General features: G+C 45.2%; 1 long non-coding RNA gene across 1 annotated transcript; it reads left to right on the forward strand.

Annotated features, from left to right (window-relative positions):
* The first annotated feature begins 1,759 nt into the window (after positions 1-1,759).
* On the forward strand, positions 1,760-11,247 carry LOC148152048 (uncharacterized). The gene is made up of 3 exons (XR_015759255.1): positions 1,760-1,880; positions 3,903-4,004; positions 10,794-11,247. It is a non-coding gene; the product is annotated as an uncharacterized LOC148152048 (long non-coding RNA).
* Positions 11,248-12,961: the final 1,714 nt, after the last annotated feature.

Here is a 12,961-nt window from a genome sequence, read left to right on the forward strand (position 1 = left end):
GTTCGTAACCATGTCCTGAGTTCATCTGCCTTCCCTGTTGGGCCCCTTGCATTGAAATAAATGCAGTTCAATTTATTAGTCCTACCTTGTCCCTGCCTGCCCTGACTGTTTGACTCACTTCTGTTCTCAACTGTACCAGTCTCAGATTGATCTATTTCCTCACTATCTCCCTGGGTCCCACCCCCCCACCTTACAAGTTTAAATCCTCCCAAGCAGTTCTAGCAAATTTCCCTGCCAGTATATTAGTCCCCTTCCAATTTAGGTGCAATCCGTCCTTCTTGTACAGGTCACTTCTACCCCAAAAGAGATTCCAATGATCTAAAAATGTGAATCCTTCTCCCATACACTAGCTCCTCAGCCATGCATTTATCTGCTCTATTCTCCTATTCCTGCCCTCACTAGCTTGTAGCACTGGGAGTAATCCAGATATTACTACCCTTGAGGACCTCCTTTTTAAATTCCTGCCTAACTCTCTGTAATCTCCCTTCAGAATCTCAACCTTTTCCCTTCCTATGTCGTTGGTTCTAATGTGGACAATGACCTCCTGCTGGCCCCTCTCCCCCGTGAGAACATTCTGCACCCTCTCTGAGACATCCTTGATCCTGGCACCAGGGAAACAACACATCATTTTGCTTTTTCTCTGCTGGCCACAGAAACGTCTGTCTGTACCTCCAACTACAGAATCCCCTAACACAAGTGATCTCTTGAAACCCAATGTACCCCTCGTTGCATTAGAGCCAGTCTTAATACCAGAAACCTGGCTGTTCATGCTACGTTCCCCTGAGAATCCATCACCCCCTACATTTTCCAAAACAGCATACTTGTTTGAAATGGGGATAGCCCCAGAAGACTCCTGCACTAGCTGCCTACCTCTCTTACCCTTCCTGGAGTTAACCCATCTATGTGACTGTATCGGAGACTTTCTCCCCTTCCTATAACTGCCATCCATCACATACTGTTGCTGTTGCAAATTTCTTATTGCCACCAACTGTCTCTCCAACCAATCCATTCAATCTGATAGGATTCGCATCCAACAGTATTTATGACAGATATAATCTGCAGTAACCCTTAAACTCTGCTTTCACTCCACAGATGCTGTCAGACCTGCTGAGTTTTTCCAGCTATTTCTGTTTGTGTTTCTGATTTCCAGTATCCAAAAGTTCTTTCTTTTTTTTTATCCTGGATAGATCCCTCCATAATTTGCAGGAATTAACTCATCTCCAGTTAACATTTTTATCCTACATTGCTCCTTTTCGTTCTCCAAATATAATACGGACCTGATGATACTATGATCACTGTTCCCAATACTCCATCCCAGTTGGCATTCTGCACTTAACCAATTTCGATCCTCATGACTAGCTTCAATAATGTCACCTTCCCCACTGGGTGAAAATGCTTCTTTCCTCAATGGATATGTGAGATACTGATAAGCCTGCTTCAGAAGTTCCTCCCTTTTCTGCCCTTAACATAATTATAGGCCATTCATGACTTGGGTCATTCCAATCTTCTACTGTCATGAATCTCATAAATCCCGACCAATTCCAAGCAAATCTGTCCTTCTATACATTTTCCACCGGATCATGGCCTATTGAATACAGCTGGTCCAGCCTTGGTACCTTGTTTCTTAGCTCTGACCAATTAGAAACCTTAAGCACATTGTCTCACTTCATTGAATTACTGCCTTTAATCAATTGTAGCTCTGTGCCCTTAGCTGCTGTTGTTGTTGGGTTTCTATGGTTTTGGTTTCTGTATTCCAGGAGGTCTGTGAGGAGATTGAAACTCTGCAGAATGCTGTGAAGTCATTGAGGAGCCTTGGAGAGGGACTGATAGACTCCATCAGAAGTGAAGACACGTGTGAGGTAGTGAAGCATCAAGATGAGGTGAGCAAGTGAATTGACTAATGAGGAGGAAACATTGGAAGCAGTTCAGGGGAGGTTTATCAGACTAATCCCTGGAATGAGCGGTTATCTTATGAGGAAAGTTTGAACAGACTGGGCTTGTATCTGCTGAAGGTTAGAAGATTAAGAGGCAACTTAATTAGACAACCCTGGGGGGGGGGGTCTTACTCGAGTAGATGGGGAGGGGATGCTTCCTCCTGTGGGAGAATCTAAAACTAAGGGTCATTGTTTAAATCTCAGGGTTCACCCGTTTAAAACAGTATCTGAATCATCTCTTCCTCAAAGATCACCCATTGTTCATTAAAATTCGACTTGCCATCTCTGGTTCCATTTTATTCTGGCAAGATGCCCCCCTTTCACATTCCACTTAACCCTCTTCTAATTTAATAGCTCAGTTTGTTTCCTGTTAATCTCTGTTACTAATCACAACTTTGTACAGTGATCAGTCTTACCCCATTTCTCCCCCTCAAACCCGTGTCTCCTTGACCCACCTCATTCCCCAACACCAGCTCCAGCAAAGCCTCCATTCCAGTTGGACTGATCAAGGATGTTCTCCTGAAATTACCATCAGAAATTACTGCCCCTTTTTATCTAATGCTATCCCAATTGATATTCAAGATCACAAGAATTCGGAACAGGAGTAGGTCATTCAGCCCCTCGAGCCTGCTCTGCCATTTAATGGAATCATGGCTGATCGGACATTCCTTCCACCCCTTTTCCCTGTAACCCTTGATTGTCTGAATGATCTGTCTGACTCAGCCTTAAATATACACAGGGTCTTTGCCCCCAATGTTCTTTGTGGCAAGGGGTTTTAAAGACTCTCAACCCTCTGAGCCCCTTGTGTCTGTCTGAGACTTCCCTTGTCCCTGTCTGAGCCCCTTGTGGCTTTCTGAGACTTCCCTTGTCCCTGTCTGAGCCCCTTGTGGTTTTCTGAGACTTCCCTGTGGAATTGGTCCTCTGTAGCAGTCTCGTGATTTGAAATTTGTAGAACACCTTGATGCAGTGACCTGTACCTCAAGGACATCCCACCATTTCAACGTGACAATACTCAATACAACATTACTGGGGCACATTGACAACCATCTTCATATTGACTGCAGAACTCAAGACCGAGCAGATTGCTCTGGGAAATGATATGGGGTTGAAGAGAAATCAGAGTTAACAGCTCTGAGGAAGGGTCACCGGACCCAAAACCCTGGCTCTGACTTCCCTTCACGGATGCTGCCAGATCTGCTGAGCTTTTCCAGCAGCTTCAGTTTTGTTTCTGATTTCCAGCATCTGCAGTGTTTTTGATCTTTATTTGATTATTCAGTAGTGGATGTGTCACAAGGGCTGCTGCCTGGGCTGCAGTGGTTCAGTGGGTCACGGTTTATCTGTTGCTGTGTGATAAAAACAATGACTGCAGATGCTGGAAACCAGATTCTGGATTAGTGGTGCTGGAAGAGCACAGCAGTTCAGGCAGCATCCAAGGAGCTTCGAAATCGACGTTTCGGGCAAAAGCCCTTAATCAGGAATAAAGGCAGTGAGCCTGGAGCGTGGAGAGATAAGCTAGAGGAAGGTGGGGGTGGGGAGAAAGTAGCATAGAGTAAGAGCTTCAGGGCAGAGGAAATGAGCTGGGAGTTGCAGTGGGAGAGGGACTCCCTGAGATTCTTGTAGAGAGAGGAGGAGAACTTCTTCAAGGCAGGCATCCTTGCTTGTTCAGTCAAATCCTTGTCAAAAAGGGAAAGTGGAAATGGCATTCGAACTGCTGCGCTGGTTTCTTTGATCACTGGAGATCCTCTAGATTCTGAGAGGAGTCTCAACCACTCAGTCTGTGTGTGTGTGTCTCTGTGTGTCTGTCTCTGTGTGTGTGTGTGTCTGTCTCTGTGTGTGTGTGCGTGCGTCTGCCTGTCTCTGTCTGTCTGTGTGTCTGTCTGTGTGTGTGTCTGTCTCTGTGTGTGTGTGTGTGAGACCCCTGAGCTCTTTACTAATGCCTACATTTCCTCTCTCTCTGTCTCTCCTCAGTTAGACACCCTGTACAGGAACGTAAAAAAGATCTGGAGAGAATCCCATGATCAGGTCAACGAGACTCTGCGTGAGGCATTGCAGCAGGAGGAGGCCATGAAGGTAGGAAAGCAGTGGGTTACTGTCTTTACAGGAGTTGGGAACAGTACCATACTGACCACGTTGGAATGCTGAGTACACAGTAATAGTTGTCAGATTGTAAGGTACTCAGTAATGCTGGGTACAATGTGATACACATGTATTAACATAGAACATTACAGAGCAATACAGGCCCTTCGGCTCTCGATGCTGCGCCGACCTGCCATACCAATCTGAAGCCCATCTAACCTACACTATTCCATATACGTCCGTATGCTTGTCCAATGACGACTTAAATGTACTTAAAGTTGGCGAATCTACTACCGTTGCAGGCAAAGCATTCCATACCCTTACTACTCTCTGAGTAAAGAAACTACCTCTGACATCCGTCCTATATCTATCACCCCTCAATTTAAAGCTATGCCCCCTCGTGCTCGCCGTCACCATACTTGGAAAAAGGCTCTCCCTGTCCACCCTATCTAACCCTCTGATTATCTTCTCTCTAATGCAAACAGCCTCAAGTCCCTCAGCCTTTCCTCGTAAGACATTCCTTCCATACCAGGCAACAGCCTAGTCAATCTCCTCTGCACCCTTTCCAAAGCTTCCACATCCTTCTTATAATGCGGTGACCAGAACTGTACACAATACTCCAAGTGCGGCCGCACCAGAGTTTTGTACAGCTGCAGCATAACCTCATGGTTCCGGAACTTGATCCCTCTATTAATAAAAGCTAAAACACTGTATGCCTTCTTAACAAACCTATCAACCTGGGTGGCAACTTTCAAGGATCTGTGTATTGGACACCGAAATCTCTCTGTTCACCTTACCATTAGCCCAGTACTTTGCATTTCAGTTACTCCGACCAAAGTGAATCACCTCACACTTGTCCACATTAAACTCCATTTGCCACCTCTCAGCCCAGCTCTGCAGCTTATCTATGTCTCTCTGCAACCTACTACATCCTTCATCACTATCCATAACTCCATCAACTTTAGTGTCGTCTGCAAATTTATTAACCCAACCTTCTACGCCCTCATCCAAGTCGTTTATAAAAATGACGAACAGCAGTGGACCCAACACCGACCCTTGCGGTACACCACTTGTAATGGACTCTAGGATGAACATTTCCCATCAACCACCACCCTCTGCCTTCTTTCAGCAAGCCAATTACTGATCCAAACTGCTCTATCTCCCACAATCCCATTCCTCCGCATTTTGTACAATAGCCTACTGTGGGGAACCTTATCGAACGCCTTGCTGAAATCCATTTACACCACATCAACCGGTTTACTCTCTACCTGTTTGGTCACCTTCTCAAAGAACTCAATAAGGTTTGTGAGGCACGACCTACCCTTCATAAAACCGTGCTGATGATCCCGAATCAAATTATTCTTTTCTAGATGATTATAAGTCCTATCTCTTATAACCTTTTCCAACACTTTACCAACAGCTGAAGTAAGGCTCACTGATCTATAATTACCAAGGTTGTCTTACTCCCCTTCTTGAACAGGGGAACCACATTTGCTATCCTCCAGTCTTCTGGCAGTATTCCTGTAGACAATGACGATTTAAAGATCAATGCCAAAGGCTCGGCAATCTCCTCCCTGGCTTCCCAGAGGATCCTAGGATAAACCCCAACCGGCCCAGGGGACTTATCTATTTTCACACTCTGCAAATTTCTAATACCTCTTCCTTGTGAACCTCAATCCCACCCCTAGTCTAGTAGCCTGTACCTCCGTATTCTCCTCGACAACATTGTCATTTTCTAGAGTCGAAAAATATTCATTTAGTGCTTCCCCTATCTCCAGTGACTCCACACACAACTTCCCACTACTTTCCTTGATTGGCCCTAATCTTACTCTCATCATTCTTTTATTCCTTAAATCCCTATGGAAAGCCTTAGGGTTTACCCTGATCCTATCCGCCAACAACTTCTCATGTCTCCTCCAGGCTCTTCTGAGCTCTCTCTTTAGGTCTTTCCTGGCTACCTTGTAACTGTCAAGCACCCTAACTGAGCCTTCACATCACATCCTAACATAAGCCTTCTTCTTCCTCTTCTTGACCAGAAATTCCACTTCCTTCGTAAACCATGGCTCCCGCGCTCTACAGCTTCCTCCCTGCCTGACAGGTACATACTTATCTAAGATACACAGTAGCTTTTCCTTGAATAAGCTCCACATTTCTAATGTGCCCATCCCGTGTAGTTTCCTTCCCCATCCTATGCTTCCTAAATCTTGCCTCATCGTAATTGCCTTTCCCCCAGCTGTAACTCTTGCCCAGTGGTATACACCTATCCCTTTCCATCACTAAAGTAAACATAACAGAATTGTGATCGCTATCACCAAAGTGCTCACCTACTTCCAAGTCTAACACCTGGCCGGGCTCATTACCCAGTACCAAATTTAAAGTGGCTTTGCCCCTTGTTGGCCTGTCTACATACATTCCTGAAGAAGGGCTTATGCCCGAAACGTCGATTCTCCTGTTCCTTGGATGCTGCCTGACCTGCTGCGCTTTTCCAGCAACACATTTTCAGCCCTGTCTACATACTGTGTCAGGAATCCCTCCTGCACACACTGGACAAAAACTGGCCCATCTATAGTACTCGTACTGTAGTGATCCCAGTCAATATTTGGAAAGTTGAAGCCCCCATGACAACTACTCTGTCTCTCTCACTCCTATCGAGAATCATCTTTGCTATCCTTTCCTCTCATGTCTACTCCATCTTTCAATAAAATCAAGGCTTCTCTGATTGGTTACTCAAATCCACATTGCCGCCTACTCCTGATAATCTTTCACCCCCTTGTTTAACAAGAATCTCTCCACCTCGGCCTTCGAAATATTCAAGGACTCTGCTTCCACAACTTTTTTTGCAGAGTTCCAAAGACTCATGACCTTCTGAAAAAAATGTTTTTACCTCATCTGTTTTAACCAGGTGAACCCTGAGATTTAAACAGTGACGCTTACTTTTAGATTCTCCCACAGGAGGAAGCATCCCATCCTCATCCACCTGGTCAAGACTTCTCAGCCTTAAATTACTGTCCTTTTCTGCTGAGACTAAGCAGTCTTGCCCTGGACTCTCCGATGAGGGGAAAATGTTCCAACATAATTTCTCAGCTCTTACATTCTACACCTTAGCTAATAAAGGATTTTACTCTGAGGAAGGGTCACTGGACCCTAAACATTGACTCTGATTTCTCTTCACAGATGCTGCCGACCTGCTGAGCTTTTCCAGCCTTTTCTGTTTTTGTTTCTGATTTCTAGCATCCACAGTTCTTTCAGTTTTTGTAAACGATTTTTAATCACCCTACCAACCTGTCATGCTACCTTCAGGGATCTGTGGACATTCACCCTTACTTCCTATACACCTCTCAGTACTCTCTCATTAACTAAGGCAAAGAAATCCCCAACAATTAATCTCCCAAATGTCTCATTTCACTCTTCTCCAGATTAAATTCTGTTTGCCACTGCCCCAGCCACTGACCAGTTCATTGAAATCTTCCTGCCATATCCACTCCCCTCTTCACTGTCACACATCAAACTTCTTGATCATAGCTCTTGCATTTAAGTCCAAATTGTTATTTATACTAGAAAGAGCAAAGGACCTAATGCTGAATATTGTGGCTGACAAAGGAAGTCAGGAAATCTATCAAAGAAAAAGAGAGATCCTATAAAGTGGCCAAGAGCACTGGGAAATCAGAAGATTGGGAAGGCTACAAAAACAAACAGAGGATAACAAAGAGAGAAATAAGGAAGGAGAGGATCAAATATGAAGGTAGACTAGCCAGTAATATTAGAAATGATAGTAAAAGTTTCTTTCAATACATAAGAAACAAATGACAGGCAAGAGTAGGCATTGGGCCACTTCAAACTGATGCTGGAAGCCTAGTGATGGGAGATAAGGAAATAGCAGAAGAGCTTAATAAGTACTTTGCATCAGTCTTCACAGTGGAAGACATGAGTAATATCCCAACAATTAAAGGGAGTCAGGGAGCTGAGTTGAGTATGGTTGCCATTACAAAAGAGAAAGTGCTAGAAAACCTAAAAGGTCTTAAAATTGATAAATCTCCTAGCCCTGATGGGCTACATCCTAGAGTTCCGAGGAGGTAGCTGAGGAAATAGCGGAGGCGTTGGTTGAGATCTTTCAAAAGTCACTGGAGTCGGGGAAAGTCCCGGATGATTGGAAGATCGCTGTTGTAACCCCCTTGTTCAAGAAAGGATCAAGGCAAAAGATGAAAAATTATAGGCCAATTAGCCTAACCTCGATTGTCGGTAAAATTCTAGAATCCATCATTAAGGACGAGGTTTCTAAATTCTTGGAAGATCAGGGTCGGATTAGAACAAGTCAACATGGATTTAGTAAGGGGAGGTCGTGCCTGACAAACCTGTTGGAGTTCTTTGAAGAGGTGACAAGTAGGTTAGACTGGGGAAACCCAGTGGATGTGGTCTACCTAGACTTTCAAAAGGCCTTTGATAAGGTGCCACACGGGAGGCTGCTGAGCAAGGTGAGGGCCCATGGTGTTCGAGGTGAGCTACTGGTATGGATTGAGGATTGGCTGTCTGACAGAAGACAGAGTTGGGATAAAAGGTTCTTTTTCGGAATGGCAGCCGGTGACAAGCGGTATCCTGCAGGGTTCAATGTTGGGGCCGCAGCTGTTCACATTATATATTAATGATCTGGATGAAGGGACTGGGGGCATTCTAGCGAAGTTTGCCAATGATGCAAAGTTAGGTGGACAGGCAGGTAGCACTGAGGAAATGGGGAGGCTGTAGAAGGATCTAGACAGTTTGGAAGAGTGGTCCAGGAAATGGCTGATGATAAATTGATAAATTCTTGATGTCACAAGGAATTAAGGGCTATGGGGAGAATGCGGGTAAGTGGAGTTGAAATGCCCATCAGCCATGATTGAATGGCGGAGTGGACTCGATGGGCCGAATGGCCTTACTTCCGCTCCTATGTGTTTGGTCTCATGGTCTAACTCCACTGGAACTAGCCTTCCAGTTACAAAATGAGCAGTAAACTGCACACATCATCCTTTCTTGGTACCTTAGTTCTCACGAAGGCTTTTGATCTTGTCAGCAGAAAGTGACTCTGAAACTACTGCATAAAATCAGCAGTCTACCTGGACTTTGTTTCGTCTTTGCATGAGAACCTGCATAGTTTCCTCAGTTATAATTGAGCAGCATCAGTCACTGCCCAGATGAGAAGTTGGGGAAAGCTGGACTGCACCTTGCTGCCCACATTCTTTGGCATATTTTCCTCTACCCTTGACCATAAGAAGTAGGGACAGGAGTAGGGAAATGGGAACAGGAGTAAGCCATTTGGCCCCTGGAGCCTGCTGTGCTATTCAGTTTGATCATTGCTGATCCAGCTGTTCTCATGTGCTACCCTTCAACTGTAACTCTTGATTCCCCTATTGATGAGGAATCTATCTATCTTAGCCTTAAATATACACAAGGACTCTGCCCCACAGCTCTCTGTGGCAGGGAATTCCAGTGACGCTCAAGATTCTGAGAGAAGAAATTCCTCATCATGCTCAGTCTTAGATTGGTGCCCCTTAATTCTGAGACTAGGCCCCCTCTGGTCCAACCCTTGCCCATGCAGGGAACATCCTTTCAGTGTTTGCCCTGTCAGGTCCCTTAAGAATCCTGCATGTTTCAGTATGTCACCCCTCATTCTTCTAAATTTCAATGAGTGACGTCCCAACCTGTATAATCTTTGCTCATAAGAAAGTCCCTCCATGCTGAGAATCATCCTAGTGAACTTCTCTGAATTGTCCCCAATGAAATTATATCTTTCCTTAAATAAGGGAACCCAAACTGCTCAGGTACTCCAGATGTGATCTCAGTATCACTGTGCACAGTGAAGACTACCATACTTAGGAATGATGAAGGGCTTTTGCCCAAAACGTCGATTTTCCTGCTTCTCGGATGCTACCTGACCTGCTGTGCTTTTCCCGCACCACACTCATCTCGACTCTGATTTCCAGCATCTGCAGTACCCTCTTCTGCCACAGGATTAGGCCATTCAGCCCTTTGAGCCTGCCCCACCATTCAATAAGATCATGTCTGATCATGCAACCTCAGACTGCAGCGATTCAAGAAGACAGCTGGCCAGCCAGTAACACCCAAGTCCCACAAATGGAGAAAAAAAGTATCACATTCCTAGTTTCTCCCCTAGATCTCTTTAGCTACAAGGGCCACATCTTGCTCCCTCCTGAACATATGTAATGAACTGGCTCTGACTGCTTTCTGTGGTAGAGAATTCCAAAGGTTTAGAACCCCACTGTCACTGATTATCGACCTGCAAAAGAGCTCCTCATCCCCATTCGCTGTTTCCTCCCCATTGAACAATCGACCTGTAGTTCCCTCCTTTTTGCCTCTTTCCCTTTTTGGATAAGGGTATTAACATATTTAGTTTTCCAGTCCTCCGGTACTGCTTTAGAATCCAAGGATTTTTGGAATATCATCTACCACTGGATGATGAGCGATGTTTGGGGCATTTGGAATTCTCTGCCCTAGTAGGCTTTGGATTCTCCATTGAGGACTTTAAATGGTCAGTTAGGGAATAGAGAGTTATAGGAATGTGGAGTTCATGTTTAAAAAAAAAACAGCCTTGATTATATTGGAGAGCAAAACAGGCTCGATGGCTCCTCATGGTCCTGCATTCCACTTAGAGCACGTTTTCAGATGGTGTTCCAGATTTCACATGTGCCTTGTGCTCCCTTCACTCTTGTTAACCTCTCCGTCTGCACCTTCACTCATCCTCTGGCCTCTGTGTTGTCCTCACCCTCATTTTCTCATTTTGGATTTCAGGACCCAGCCACATGCTGTGTTTGCAGCCCCAGAGACCGAGGAAGAGTTGGAGGATGATGAGCCTGAGTGGAAGAAACGCAAACTGTGAGCACAGTATGGACCAATGAGATTGGCAGCAGCTTGGCTAGTTTCACATCTCTGTTACTTCTTTCTATGGTTGGCAGAGCACAGGGATTGTTGGGGTCATCAGTTGAGGGAGATGGATAATGAATGAGTGAGTACAGGATACTGAGGTGTATGGATTATATCTGGTGAAGGAGTGGGTTTTAGAGGGTTAGATGAATGAGTTGACATGGGCAGGATCAATAGGTGAGGGGAACAGAAGAGATTAATATACTGTCCTTTTCTCTTTGCAACTGTGTCACGTGTCCTGTTGTTAAAGATTAATATTTTCTGATGTTCTTATTTTATGTTAATAAAATCTGATGCTGAAAGATCCAGCCTCTGAGCTTAAACTAAATACTGTTCTTTTTGTGGTTCTCATTCCTGATGAAGGGCTTATGCCCGAAATGTTGATTCTCCTGCTCCTCGGATGCTGCCTGACCAGCTGTACTTTTCCAGCATCACACACTCGATTCTGTGTGAGTGGTTCAATTACAACTTGTCCTGGCCTTGAGGATGATATATGCCTTGATTGAGTGAAAAATGCCACTTTCGGAGCATGGCAAAGAGCCAATATTCAAAGATCAAATTATTTTTACCCATTTTCAGTGCAGAGAAAGGGCATTCAGCCTGTTGCGTCTCCAATCATTCCACAAAAATCTGATGTGTTTTCCAGCTCATGGTACACAGCCCTGAAGGCTATAACAGTGCAAGTGAATATCTAATTACTGGTTCAATATGATAAGAACTCTAACTCAACTACCCTTTCTTTTAAGCACTGAGTTTCAACTCTCATCACAGTCAGTTTAAAACTTCTCCTCAACTCTCCTGTTAGCCTCTACCCTCCTGCCTTCAATCTATTGCTCCTGGTTAGAGATCTCTCTACAAATAAAAAAATGTGCCTTCCTGTCCACTCTGTCTATTCCCTTACTAACCTTAAACACTTCTATCAGTTTCTTTCTCAACCTTTGCTGTTCAAAGGAAAACTACTCGAGCCTATGCAAACTTTCCTCACTGCTTAGACCCTCCAGCCCTGACAGCATCCTAGTAAATCTCTCCTGCATCCTCTCTTGTACAATCATTTCCTTCCTGTTAGAACAGTAATGGCCATGCTAAATTGCCCGTAGTGTTAGGTGCATTAGTCAGGGGTGAATATCGGGGAATGGGTCTGGGTAGGTTCCTCTTTGGAGGGTTGGTGTGGACTTTTTTGGGCGGCACAGTGGTTAGCACTCCTGCCTCACAGCGCCAGAGACCCAGGTTCAATTCCCGCCTCGGGCAACTGTCTATGTGGAGTTTGCACGTTCTCCCCGTGTCTGCATTGCACAGGGTTTCTTCTGGGTGCTCCGGTTTCCTCCCACAGTCCAAAGATGTGCAGATCAGGTGAATTGGCCATGCTAAATTGCCCATAGTGTTAGGTGAAGGGGTAAATGTGGGAGTAGGGGTAAATGTGGGAGTATGGGTGGGTTGCTCTTCAGAGGGTCGGTGTGGACTTGTTGGGCCGAAGGGCCTGTTTCCACACTGTAAGTAATCTAATCTAAACAGTACAGCACAGGAACAGGCCCTTCGGCCCACCATGTCCATATCAGCCATGTTGCCATTTCATATCAATTCCATCTGTCTGCACACAGTTCATATCCCACTATTCTTTGCCTATTCACATGTCTGCCCAAATGCCTCTTAAATGTTGCTGTCCTATCTGCTTCTACCTCCACCCCTGGCAGCAGGTTCTAGGCGGAGAAAGTGAGGTCTGCAGATGCTGGAGATCAAAGTTGAAACTTTATTGCTGGAACAGCACAGCAGGTCAGGCAGCATCCAGGGAACAGGAGATTCGACGTTTCGGGCACAGGCCCTTCTTCAGGAATGAGCAGAGAGTGTTCAGCAGGAGAAGATAAAAGGTAGGGAGGAGGGACTTGGAGGAGGGGAGTTGGAAATGTGATAGGTGGAAAGAGGTCAAGGTGAGGGTGATAGGTCGGAGTAGGATGGAGGCGGAGAGGTCAAGAAGAAGACTGCAGGTCAGGAAGGCGGTGCCGGGCTGGAGGGATCCGGCTGAGACAAGGTGGGGGGAG

The sequence above is a fragment of the Chiloscyllium plagiosum genome, unplaced genomic scaffold (genome assembly GCF_037043375.1).
Source record: "Chiloscyllium plagiosum isolate Xiang-an unplaced genomic scaffold, Cpla_swu_hap1 HiC_scaffold_2, whole genome shotgun sequence".
Classification (NCBI taxonomy): domain Eukaryota; kingdom Metazoa; phylum Chordata; class Chondrichthyes; order Orectolobiformes; family Hemiscylliidae; genus Chiloscyllium; species Chiloscyllium plagiosum.